Raw genomic sequence first — 14,190 nt, forward strand, 5'->3', positions numbered from 1 at the left:
CAAGGCTTAAGTGATGTGCATTACCGAGAGGGCCCGGAGATACATCTCCGACAATCGGAGTGACAAATCCTAATCTCGAAATACGCCAACCCAACATGTACCTTTGGAGACACCTGTAGAGCTCCTTTATAATCACCCAGTTACGTTGTGACGTTTGGTAGCACACAAAGTGTTCCTCTGGTAAACGGGAGTTGCATAATCTCATAGTCATAGGAACATGTATAAGTCATGAAGAAAGCAATAGCAACATACTAAACGATCGGGTGCTAAGCTATGGAATGGGTCATGTCAATCAGATCATTCACCTAATGATGTGATCCCGTTAATCAAATAACAACTCTTGTTCATGGTTAGGAAACATAACCATCTTTGATTAACGAGCTAGTCAAGTAGAGGCATACTAGTGACACTTTGTTTGTCTATGTATTCACACATGTATTATGTTTCCGGTTAATACAATTCTAGCATGAATAATAAACATTTATCATGATATAAGGAAATAAATAATAACTTTATTATTGCCTCTAGGGCATATTTCCTTCAGTCTCTCACTTGCACTAGAGACAATAATCTAGATTATACTGTAATGATTCTAACACCCATGGAGCCTTGGTGCTGATCATGTTTTGCTCGTGGAAGAGGCTTAGTCAACGGGTCTGCTACATTCAGATCCGTATGTATCTTGCAAATCTCTATGTCTCCCACCTGGACTAGATCGCCGGATGGAATTGAAGCGTCTCTTGATGTGCTTGGTTCTCTTGTGAAATCTGGATTCTTTGCCAAGGCAATTGCACCAGTATTGTCACAAAGAATTTTCATTGGACCCGATGCACTAGGTATGACACCTAGATCGGATATGAACTCCTTCATCCAGACTCCTTCATTTGCTGCTTCCGAAAGCAGCTATGTACTCGCTTCACATGTAGATCCCGCCACGACGCTTTGTTTAGAACTGCACCAACTGACAGCTCCACCGTTTAATGTAAACACGTATCCGGTTTGCGATTTAGAATCGTCCGGATCAGTGTCAAAGCTTGCATCAACGTAACCTTTTACGATGAGCTCTTTGTCACCTCCATATATGAGAAACATATCCTTAGTCCTTTTCAGGTATTTCAGGATGTTCTTGACCGCTGTCCAGTGATCCACTCCTGGATTACTTTGGTACCTCCCTGCTAGACTTATAGCAAGGCACACATCAGGTCTGGTACACAGCATTGCATACATGATAGAGCCTATGGCTGAAGCATAGGGAACATCTTTCATTTTCTCTCTATCTTCTGCAGTGGTCGGGCATTGAGTCTTACTCAACTTCACACCTTGTAACACAGGCAAGAACCCTTTCTTTGCTTGATCCATTTTGAACTTCTTCAAAACTTGTCAAGGTATGTGCTTTGTGAAAGTCCAATTAAGCGTCTTGATCTATCTCTATAGATCTTAATGCCTAATATGTAAGCAGCTTCACCGAGGTCTTTCATTGAAAAACTCTTATTCAAGTATCCCTTTATGCTATCTAGAAATTCTATATCATTTCCAATCAGTAATATGTCATCCACATATAATATCAGAAATGCTACAGAGCTCCCACTCACTTTCTTGTAAATACATGCTTCTCCAAAAGTCTGTATAAAACCAAATGCTTTGATCACACTATCAAAGCATTTATTCCAACTCCGAGAGGCTTGCACCAGTCCATAAATGGATCGCTGGAGCTTGCACACTTTGTTAGCTCCCTTTGGATCGACAAAACCTTCCAGTTGCATCATATACAACTCTTCTTCCAGAAATCCATTCAGGAATGCAGTTTTGACATCCATCTGCCAAATTTCATAATCATAAAATGCGGCAATTTCCAACATCATTCGGACAGACTTAAGCATCGCTACAGGTGAGAAGGTCTCATCGTAGTCAATCCCCTTGAACTTGTCGAAAACCTTTTGCGACAAGTCGAGCTTTGTAGACAGTAATATTACCGTCAGCGTCAGTCTTCTTCTTGAAGATCCATTTATTCTCAATTGCTTGCCGATCATCGGGCAAGTCAACCAAAGTCCATACTTTGTTCTCATACATGGATCCCATCTCAGATTTCATGGCTTCAAGCCATTTTGCGGAATCTGGGCTCACCATCGCTTCTTCATAGTTCGTAGGTTCATCATGATCTAGTAGCATGACTTCCAGAACAGGATTACCATACCACTCTGGCGCGGATCTTACTCTGGTTGATCTACGAGGTTCAGTAGTATCTTGTTCTGAAGTTTCATGATCATCATCATTAGCTTCCTCACTAACTGGTGTAGGTGTCACAGAAACAGTTTTCTGTGATGCACTACTTTCCAATAAGGGAGCAGGTACAGTTACCTCGTCAAGTTCTACTTTCCTCCCACTCACTTCTTTCGAGAGAAACTCCTTCTCTAGAAAGTTTCCGAATTTAGCAACAAAAGTCTTGCCTGGATCTGTGATAGAAGGTGTATCCAATAGTCTTTGGATATCCTATGAAGACACATTTCTCCGATTTGGGTTCGAGCTTATCAGGTTGAAGCTTTTTCACATAAGCATCGCAGCCCCAAACTTTCAGAAACGACAACTTTGGTTTCTTGCCAAACCACAGTTCATAAGGCGTCGTCTCAACGGATTTTGATGGTGCCCTATTTAACGTGAATGCGGCCGTCTCTAAAGCATAACCCCAAAACGATAGCGGTAAATCAGTAAGAGACATCATAGATCGCACCATATCTAGTAAAGTACGATTACGACGTTCGGACACACCATTACGCTGTGGTGTTCCGGGTGGCGTGAGTTGCGAAACTATTCCGCATTGTTTCAGATGTAGACCAAACTCGTAACTCAAATATTCTCCTCCACGATCAGATCGTAGAAACTTTATTTTCTTGTTACGATGATTTTCAACTTCACTCTGAAATTCTTTGAACTTTTCAAATGTTTCAGACTTATGTGCTTCATTAAGTAGATATACCTATATCTACTTAAATCATCTGTGAAGGTGAGAAAATAATGATATCCGCCATGAGCCTCAACATTCAGCGGACCACATACATCTGTATGTATGATTTTCAACAAATCTGTTGCTCTCTCCATAGTACCGGAGAACGACGTTTTAGTCATCTTGCCCATAAGGCACGGTTCGCAAGTACCAAGTGATTCATAATCAAGAGGTTCCAAAAGTCCATCGGTATGGAGTTTCTTCATGCGCTTTACACCGATATGACCTAAACTGCAGTGCCACAAATAAGTTGCACTATCATTATCAACTCTGCATCTTTTGGCTTCAACATTATGAATATGTGTGTTACTACTATCGAGATTCATCAAAAATAGACCACTCTTCAAAGGTGCATGACCATAAAAGATATTACTCATATAAATAGAACAACCATTATTCTCTGATTTAAATGAATAACCGTCTCGCATTAAACAAGATCCAGATATAATGTTCATGCTCAACGCTGGCACCAAATAACAATTATTTAGGTCTAATAATAATCCCAAAGGTAGATGTAGAGGTAGCGTGCCGACCGCGATCACATCGTCTTTAGAACCATTTCCCACGCGCATCGTCACCTCGTCCTTTGCCAGTGTTCGCTTAATCCGTAGTCCCTGTTTCGAGTTGCAAATATTAGCAACAGAACCAGTATCAAATACCCAGGTGCTACTGCGAGCTCTAGTAAGGGTACACATCAATAACATGTATATCACATATACCTTTGTTCACCTTGCCATCCTTCTTATCCGCCAAATACTTGGGGCAGTTCCGCTTCCAGTGACCAGTCTGCTTGCAGTAGAAGCACTCAGTTTCAGGCTTAGGTCCAGACTTGGGTTTCTTCTCCTGATCAGCAACTTGCTTGCTTTTCTTCTTGAAGTTCCCCTTCTTCTTCCCTTTGCCCTTTTTCTTGAAACTAGTGGTCTTGTTGACCATCAACACTTGATGCTCCTTCTTGATTTCTACCTCCGCAGCTTTTAGCATTGCGAAGAGCTCGGGAATAGTCTTGTTCATCCCTTGCATATTATAGTTCATCACGAAGCTCTTGTAGCTTGGTGGCAGTGATTGGAGAATTCTGTCAATGACGCAATCATCTGGAAGATTAACGCCCAATTGAATCAAGTGATTATTATACCCAGACATTTTGAGTATATGCTCACTGACAGAACTGTTCCCCTCCATCTTGCAGCTATAGAACTTATTGGAGACTTCATATCTCTCAATCCGGGCATTTGCTTGAAATATTAACTTCAACTCCTGGAACATCTCATATGCTCCATGACGTTCAAAACGTCGTTGAAGTCCCGATTCTAAGCCGTAAAGCATGGCACACTGAACTATTGAGTAGTCATCAGCTTTGCTCTGCCAGACGTTCATAACATCCGGCGTTGCTCCTGCAGCAGGCCTGGCACCCAGCGGTGCTTCCAGGATGTAATTCTTCTGTGCAGCAATGAGGATAATCCTCAAGTTACAGACCCAGTCCATGTAATTGCTACCATCATCTTTCAACTTTGCTTTCTCAAGGAACGCATTAAAATTCAACGGAACAACAGCACAAGCCATCTATCTACAAACAAGCATAAACAAGCAAGATACTTATCAGGTACTAAGTTTCATGATAAATTTAAGTTCAGTTAATTTACTTAAAGAACTCCCACTTAGATAGACATCCCTCTAATCCTCTAAGTGATTACGTGATCCAAATCAACTAAACCATGTCTGATCATCACGTGAGATGGAGTAGTTTCATTGGTGAACATCATTATGTTGATCATATCTACTATACGATTCACGCTCGACCTTTCGGTCTCCGTGTTCCGAGGCCATATCTGTATATGCTTGGCTCGTCAAGTATAACCTGAGTATTCCGCGTGTGCAACTGTTTTGCACCCGTTGTATTTGAACGTAGAACCTATCACACCCGATCATCACGTGGTGTCTCAGCACGAAGAACTTTCGCAACGGTGCATACTCAGGGAGAACACTTCTTGATAATTAGTGAGAGATCATCTTATAATGCTACCGTCAATCAAAGCAAGATAAGATGCATAAAAGATAAACATCACATGCAATCAATATAAGTGATATGATATGGCCATCATCATCTTGTGCTTGTGATCTCCATCTCCGAAGCACCGTCGTGATCACCATCGTCACCGGCGTGACACCTTGATCTCCATCGTAGCATCGTTGTTGTCTCGCCAAGCTTGTGCTTCCACGACTATCGCTACCGTTTAGTGATAAAGTAAAGCATTACATCGCGATTGCATTGCATACAATAAAGCGACAACCATATGGCTCCTGCCAGTTGTCGATAACTCGGTTACAAAACATGATCATCTCATACAATAAAATTCAGCATCATGTCTTGACCATATCACATCACAACATGCCCTGCAAAAACAAGTTAGACGTCCTCTACTTTGTTGTTGCAAGTTTTACGTGGCTGCTACGGGCTTAAGCAAGAACTAATCTTACCTACGCATCAAAACCACAACAATAGTTTGTCAAGTTGGTGCTGTTTTAACCTTCGCAAGGACCGGGCGTAGCCACACTTGGTTCAACTAAAGTTGGAGAAACTGTCACCCACAAGCCACCTCTGTGCAAAGCACGTCGGGAGAACCGGTCTCACGTAAGCGTACGTGTAATGTCGGTCTGGGCCGCTTCATCCAACAATACCGCCGAACCAAAGTATGACATGCTGGTAAGCAGTATGACTTATATCGCCCACAACTCACTTGTGTTCTACTTGTGCATATAACATCAACATATAAAACCTAGGCTCGGATGCCACTGTTGGGGAACGTAGTAATTTCAAAAAAATTCCTACACACACGCAAGATCATGGTGATGCATAGCAACGAGAGGGGAGAGTATGATCTACGTACCTTGTAGATCGACAACGGAAGCATTTGGTTGATGTAGTCGTACGTCTCCACGGTCCGACCGATCAAGCACCGAAACTACGGCACCTCCGAGTTCTAGCACACGTTCAGCTCGATGACGATCCCCGGACTCCGATCCAGCAAAGTGTCGGGGAAGATTTCCGTCAGCACGACGGCGTGGTGACGATCTTGATGTACTACTGCAGCACGGCTTCGCCTAAACTCCGCTACAATATTATCGAGGACTATGGTGGAAGGGGGCACCGCACACGGCTAAGAATATGATCACGTGGATCAACTTGTGTCTCTCTGGGGTGCCCCTGCCTCCGTATATAAAGGACCAAGAGGGGGAGGCCCGCCGGCCACATATGGCGCGCCAGGAGGAGTCCTACTCCCTCTGGGAGTAGGACTTCTCCCCCAATCCTTGTTGGAATAGGATTCATGAGGTGGAAAAGAGAGAGAGAGAAGGAGGAGGGCGCCGTCCCCCTCTCTCCTTGTCCTATTCGGACTAGGGGGGAGGGGCGCGCGGCCCAAGCCCTGGCAGCCTCTCCTCTTCTTCCACTATGGCCCATTAAGGCCCATATAGCTCCCGGGGGGTTCCGGTAACCTCCCGGTACTCCGGTAAAATCCCGATTTCACCCGGAACACTTCCGATATCCAAACATAGGCTTCCAATATATCAATCTTTATGTCTCAACCATTTCGAGACTCCTCATCATGTCCGTGATCACATTCGGGACTCCGAACAACCTTCGGTACATCAAAATGCATAAACTCATAATATAACTGTCATCATAACCTTAAGCGTGCGGACCCTACGGGTTCGAGAACAATGTAGACATAACCGAGACATGTCTCCGGTCAATAACCAATAGCGGGACCTGGATGCCCATATTGGCTCCTACATATTCTACGAAGATCTTTATCGGTCAGACCGCATAACAACATACGTTGTTCCCTTTGTCATCGGTATGTTACTTGCCCGAGATTCGATCGTCGGTATTCCAAATACCTAGTTCAATCTCGTTACCGGCAAGTCTCCTTACTCGTTCTGTAATACATCATCCCGCAACTAACTCATTAGTTGCAATGCTTGCAAGGCTTAAGTGATGTGCATTACCGAGAGGGCCTAGAGATACCTCTCCGACAATCGGAGTGACAAATCCTAATCTCGAAATACGCCAACCCAACATTTACCTTTGGAGACACCTGTAGAGCTCCTTTATAATCACCCAGTTGCGTTGTGACGTTTGGTAGCACACAAAGTGTTCCTCCGGCAAACGGGAGTTGCATAATCTCATAGTCATAGGAACATGTATAAGTCATGAAGAAAGCAATAGCAACATACTAAACGATCGGGTGCTAAGCTAATGGAATGGGTCATGTCAATCAGATCATTCACTTAATGATGTGATCCCGTTAATCAAATAAGAACCACTTGTTCATGGTTAGGAAACATAACCATCTTTGATTAACGAGCTAGTCAAGTAGAGGCATACTAGTGACACTTTGTTTGTCTATGTATTCACACATGTATTATGTTTCCGGTTAATACAATTCTAGCATGAATAATAAACATTTATCATGATTATAAGGAAATAAATAATAACTTTATTATTGCCTCTAGGGCATATTTCCTTCAGCTATAGGATCAAAGGGGCTGTAAAAAAGGAAGTTTTATTTACCACACGAAGAACTGCTAGACGGAGTGGAAGAGGAGGCCGAGCAGTTCGATCGTCCATGCCCTAACTTGGCGACGGAGGACACCTACGGCGACGGCGGAGAAGACGATGTCCGCGGTCGGTGTGAAGACGGCATCGGAGAGGTTGCGGCAGCGAAGCGCTTCGTCGCCGGCATCGTCGAGGACTAGCGGTGGTGCTAGGGTTCGTGCGAGAGTGGAAGAAGAGATAATGACTGCGGTGAGGCATGTATTTATAGGGACAGGAGCGGCTCAGTGTTATTACATAGGTGCCCCTGGCGATTCACATCTGAGGAACACGTGGCCATCATGCAACATGTCGGAGGTTGTTCCACGTCCCACGCATGCCTAGATTGTCGGGTTGTCGTTCCCACTTCTCCGGGTTTCAGGTGAAGGAATGAGCATTGAAAACTGACTTAATGTTTGTCTCTGTATCTTCTGCTGACAAGGACGCAGAGAAGACATTCGACAGTTTCAATAGAATGCATATGACTTGGAGAGATAGAGTTTGAGATAGAAAGCATAGAGAGGTTAGGGTCCGATCACATTCACTTAGTTCAAAAGACTCAACATGAAGACATAGCTATAAGTGAATGCTGTAGAGGACAAAACACTAGTATATATATATTCAACATAGTGAAGATAATCATGAAGACATGTTGAAATTGAAGCCAAACCAAATGTGAAGACATAGCAAATGTAACGCCATGAGTGAAACACTTCGAACAGAACCTTTGGTGGTGGCGTTACCCACCGTATAGGAAGTATTAGACCCAGACACGGCGCACAATTATCGTGGCATTCCGAAGTCAAATTCCACATTAATGTATTCACACTTAGAATGTATGTCTTCATTGATTGAAGATATACTTTACTTCGTGTGTTGCACATCTAAGTCGTCAATATGCATAAGTGTTAGGATGTGTGCCTAATCATAGGACATTTGAGGATTCCAAGATATTTAGCTCACACCGTAACTTGCAAAATCTCTTCTCATCCAAGGGCTTGGTGAAGATATCTGCCAATTGTTCTTCAGTGTTGACGTGTATGATATCAATGTCTTCCTTCACAACATGATCTCTGAGAAAGTGATGACGAATTTCAATGTGCTTTGTCTTCGAGTGCTGAACTGAGTTATTGGCAATCTTGATGGCGCTTTCGTTGTCGCAGTAGAGTGGCACTTGCTTCAGATGAATGCCATAGTCCTTGAGTGTTTGCTTCATCCACATAAGCTGAGCGCAGCAAGATCCAGCAGCAATTTATTCAGATTCAGCAGTGGAGAGAGATACACAGTTCTGCTTCTTTGAAGACCAACATACAAGTGATCGTCCCAGAAAATGACATGTGCCTGATGTAGACTTGCGATCCACCTTGTCACCAGCATAATCAGCATCCGAGAATCCAACCAGATCAAACTCTGAGCCCTTTGGATACCATAATCCTAGAGTTGGGGTGTGAGCCAAATATCGAAGAATTCACTTCACAGCTAAGTGATGCGACTCCTTTGGTGCCGCTTGGAATCGAGCACACATGCAAACACTAAGCATAATATCTGGCCTAGATGCACATAGATAAAGTAAAGAACCAATCATGGAGCGGTATACCTTTTGATCGAACTCTTTACCATTGTCGTCGGGATCCAGATGATGTTTGGCTGGCATTGGCGTCGTGAAGCCTTTGCAGTCTTGCATACCGAACTTCTTCAGGCAATCTTTGAGATACTTCTCTTGAGATATGAAGATGCCGTTGCGTTGTTGTCGTATTTGAAGACCGAGGAATAACTTCAGCTCTCCCATCATGGACATCTGATATTGCTCTTGCATCATATATCCAAACTCTTCACTGTACTTCTAATTGGTGCAGCCGAAGATGATGTCATCCACATATATTTGGCACACAAACAGTTCACCATCATATGTATTTGTGAAGAGAGTGGGGTCGAGGGAACCAGGTATGAAGCCTTTGCTCTTCAGTAAGTATTTGAGTGTGTCATACCAAGCCCGAGGGGCTTGTTTGAGGCCATACAGTGCCTTGTTGAGCTTGTATACCATGTCAGGATGTTTTGGATCTTCAAAGCCAGGCGGTTGTGCAACATACACTTCTTCTTCAATCTTGCCATTGAGAAAGGCGCTCTTCACATCCATTTGATATAGAAGTATGTTATGATGATTTGCATAGGCCAGCAGTATGCGTATGGCTTCAAGTCTAGCCACAGGAGCAAATGTTTCATCGAAGTCAATGCCTTCCACTTGAGTATATCCTTGAGCAACGAGACGAGCTTTGTTTCTGACAACTTGACCATGCTCATCTTGCTTGTTGCGGTATATCCATTTGGTGCCTATTATGTTGTGCTTCCGAGGATCAGGTCGCTTAACCAGTTCCCATACATTATTCAGCTCAAACTGTTGAAGCTCTTCTTGCATAGCTTGAATCCATTCAGGCTCCATGAAGGCTTCTTCAACTTTCTTGGGTTCTGTTATTGAGATGAATGCGAAGTACCCATAGAAATTTGCTAGCTGAGTTGCCCTTGACCGAGTGAGCGGACCAGGTGCATTAATGCTATCAATTATTCTCTCAATCTGCACTTCATTGGCAACACGAGGATGTACATGGCGAAGATTTTGCTCTTGCTGATCATTGTTTGTTTGAGGGATTGTCTTCGGGCTGAGCGTTGTCTTCAGGTTGATCAGGTGCGGAGATGATAAGTTCCTCTTCAGGTTGAGCTTTAGAGGGTATGATTTCTCCAGTTCCCATTAGTTTGATTGATTCACTGGATGGAACTTCATCTAGCACATTTGGCAAGTGCTCTCTCTGTGAACCGTTAGTCTCATCGAACCGCACATCCACTGTTTCAACCACTTTATAATGAAAGAGATTGAAGACTCTGTAGGAGTGCGAATCCTTTCCATATCCAAGCATAAAACCCTCATGTGCTTTTGGTGCAAATTTTGAAGTGTGATGTGGATCCTTGATCCAGCACCTGGCTCCAAATACTCTGAAGTAACTGACATTTGGCTTCTTGCCAGTAAGGAGATCATAAGATGTCTTGTTCAGAAGCTTGTGAAGATAAACACGATTGATTGTATGGCATACAGTATCAATGGCTTCAGGCCAGAATTTTCTTGGCGTCTTGTATTCATCTAGCATCGTTCGGGCCATCTCAATGAGTGTTCTGTTCTTGCGTTCGACGACGCCATTCTGCTGTGGCGTGTACAGAGCTGAGAATTCATGTGTGATACCCAAAGTATCAAGATATGTATCAAGGCCAATGTTCTTGAATTCAGTGCCATTGTCACTCTGATGTGCTTTATCTTGGCGCCATAGTTGTTCATTGCTCGATTGGCGAAGCGTCTGAAGACATCCTGCACTTCAGTCTTGTAGAGAATTATGTGCACCCAAGTATATCTTGAATAATCATCAACAATGACAAAGCCATAGAGACAAGCAGTAGTAGTAAGAGTTGAGTAATGAGTGGGACCGAAAAGATCCATGTGGAGCAGTTCGAAGGGTCGAGTGGTTGTCATGATTGTCTTCGAGGGATGTTTGGCCCTCGTCATCTTTCCTGCTTCACAGGCACCGCATAAGTGATCTTTCTTGAACTTGACGCCCTCGATGCCTATGACATGCTTCTTCTTTGCAAGGGTGTGGAGGTTCCTCATGCCAGCATGCCCTAGCTTCCGATGCCAGATCCAGCATTCTGAAGCTTTTGCTAGAAGACATACGGCAAGTTGTGGTCCTGCTGATAAGTCTACCACGTACAAATCATATTTCCGATACCCTTCAAACACTAGAGACTTGTCAGATTCCATTAGAACAAGGCAACGATATTTTCCAAACATTACGATCATGTTCAAATCGCAAAGCATTGAGACAGACATTAAGTTGAAGCCAAGGGATTCAACAAACATGACTTTATCCATGTGTTGATCCTTTGAGATTGCAACTCTACCTAAGCCCAATACCTTACTTTTACCAGTGTCAGCAAATGTGATATGACTCTTGTCGGATGGACGTAAGGTTGAGTCCATAAGAAGGCTTCTTTTGCCAGTCATGTGATTGGTACACCCACTATCAATAATCCATTCTGAAGACGCTGGTGTCGTACCCTATAGTGCAGTTAGGGGGATAGGCTTCACGAAGAGAATTGTGAAGCAAAAACATTTGACGAACCAGTGGGTTATGAAAGCTTAGATCCAGATTAGGACTAATAGGGAGAGTAGCAAGCGATTCAGGAACGAAGTACATAGTAAGACCATTCGGGCATTTGATCTTGCGCCCTACAAGATGTTTAAGGTCCCCAGCAATAGCGTCAGACGATTTTGGTTTTCTGCTGGAGACCTTTCCCTGCAAAAGAGAGTTAAGCTTTCTTAGCCACCCACATCTTCAAGGGTGGCTTAGAAGCAATAAGTCTAAGTGCATCGTCTGAGAACTTTGGCTTTGGAGCCCTAGCAAAAAGTCTTGCAGGCAGACAATAGTACTCATAAGAATAAGCAGAATAGTTCTTGGTCTTATGAACATGGCGGTTCGATGAACCGCGCTCATATTCATAGGCCTGAGTATGGTTTCCCTACAAAACATTTGTGTTAGTGTGACTCAGGTGAGTCCTCTGTCTGTATGAAGCCTTTGGGCCGTATGAAGCCTGTGGTCTGGGGTTTGTCTTCTTCATCTGTGGTGTCATGATGACATTCACAGGAAGATTTTCCAAACACCTTTTCGGCACCCAGATCTTCTTCATAGGCAGTCCATTCCTGCAGTTAGTACCAATGTACCTGGCAAACACTTCACCATTCTGATTCTTAAACAGTTTATAGTTTGCATCAAAGGATTCATCAATGACAATGGGGTTAGCACAAGTGAAGCCAGATAGATTGGATGGATCTGCTGAAGGTTCCTTTGCAGCAACCCATGTGGTTTTGGGGTACTGCTCAGGTTTCCAGTAAGAGCCATCGGCATTCATTTTCCTTACGAACCCAACACCCTCTTTCCTAGGGTTTCGGTTCAGGATCTGCCTTTTGAGGACATCACATAGTGTCTGATGCCCTTTGAGACTTTTGTACATCCCTGTTTCAAGCAATGTCTTCAACCTAGCATTCTCATCAGCAATAGCAGTGGTATCCTCAGCAGTAGAGGGGTTAGTTACCACATCAACAGTTGAAGATATTGCAACAGTAGCAGTAGTAGAACACTCAGCAACAGAAGTAGCGTTGTCACGCTCGATGCACTTAATACATGGTGGTTCAAATCCTTCCTGAGCGGAACTGATATGTTTGGTGTGAAGTGACTCATTTTCCTTTTGAAGATATTCATGAGCCGCTCTCAATTTCTCAAGATCTTGCTTCCTTTGAAGATAATCATAGGAAAGCTTTTCATGAGTTGTTGAGAGCGTTTCATGACGACTTTCAAGTTCCTCATACTTAACGTGAAGATTTTTTATGTCTTCAATTAAGGACTCAGATCAAGTCATTTCAGCGCCTAACAGATCATCGCTTTTGTCTAATAGTTTTTGAATATGTTCCATGGCTTTCTGTTGTTCAGTTGCAATTTTAGCAAGTGTTTTGTAGCTGGGTATAGAACCACAATCAGAGTCATCTTCACTAGATGTTTGATAGTGAGTAGTGCGTGTGTTTACCTTGGCACCACGTGCCATGAAGCAGTAGGTAGGAGCGGAGTAGTCCTTGTCATTTGCATCGGTGTCGGTGATGAAGTCATTGTCTTTAGTGTTGAAGATGGACTTGGCAACGTATGCTGTAGCCAGACCTGCAACGCCAGAATCGGACTCCTCCTCAGACTCCACCTCCGCCTCCTCAGAAGCGTACTCCTCCTCTGAATCCATTTCCTTGCCAACAAATGCACGTGCCTTGCCAGATGAGCTCTTCTTGTGTGATGAAGACTTTGAGGAAGACTTGGAAGATGACTTTGAGTATTTCTTCTTCTTCTTGTCATCAGAGTCATATTCCTTGCTCTTCTTCTTCTTCTTCTTGTTCTCATTGTCCCACTGCGGACACTTAGAGATGAAGTGGTCAGGTTTCTTGCACTTGTGACATGTTTTCTTCTTGTAGTCATGAGCAGAAACTTCATCATTCCTTGAGCTTGATCGTGAAGACTTTCTGAAACCTTTCTTCTTGGTGAATTTTTGGAACTTCTTCACAAGCATAGCAAGTTCCCTTCCAATGTCTTCAGGATCATCAGAACTGCTGTCAGATTCTTCTTCAGATGAGGAGACAGCTTTTGCCTTCAAGGCACGAGTTCGCCCATAGTTTGGACCGTAGATATCTCTTTTCTCATAAAGCTGAAACTCATGTGTGTTGAGCCTCTCAAGTATGTCAGACGGATCGAGTGTCTTGAAATCAGGACGTTCTTGAATCATCAGGGCCAGGGTGTCAAACGAACTGTCAAGTGATCTCAGTAGTGTCTTGACGACTTCATGCTTGGTGATCTCAGTAGCGCCAAGGGCTTGAAGCTCATTTGTGATGTTAGTGAGTCGATCAAACGTGAGCTGGACATTCTCATTGTCATTTCTCTTGAAGCAGTTGAAGAGGTTGCGAAGGACACCGATTCTCTGATCTCTCTGGATTGAGACGCCTTCGTTGACCTTGGAGAGCCAGTCC

Source organism: Triticum urartu, chromosome 1 (assembly GCF_003073215.2).
Source record: "Triticum urartu cultivar G1812 chromosome 1, Tu2.1, whole genome shotgun sequence".
Lineage (NCBI taxonomy): Eukaryota > Viridiplantae > Streptophyta > Magnoliopsida > Poales > Poaceae > Triticum > Triticum urartu.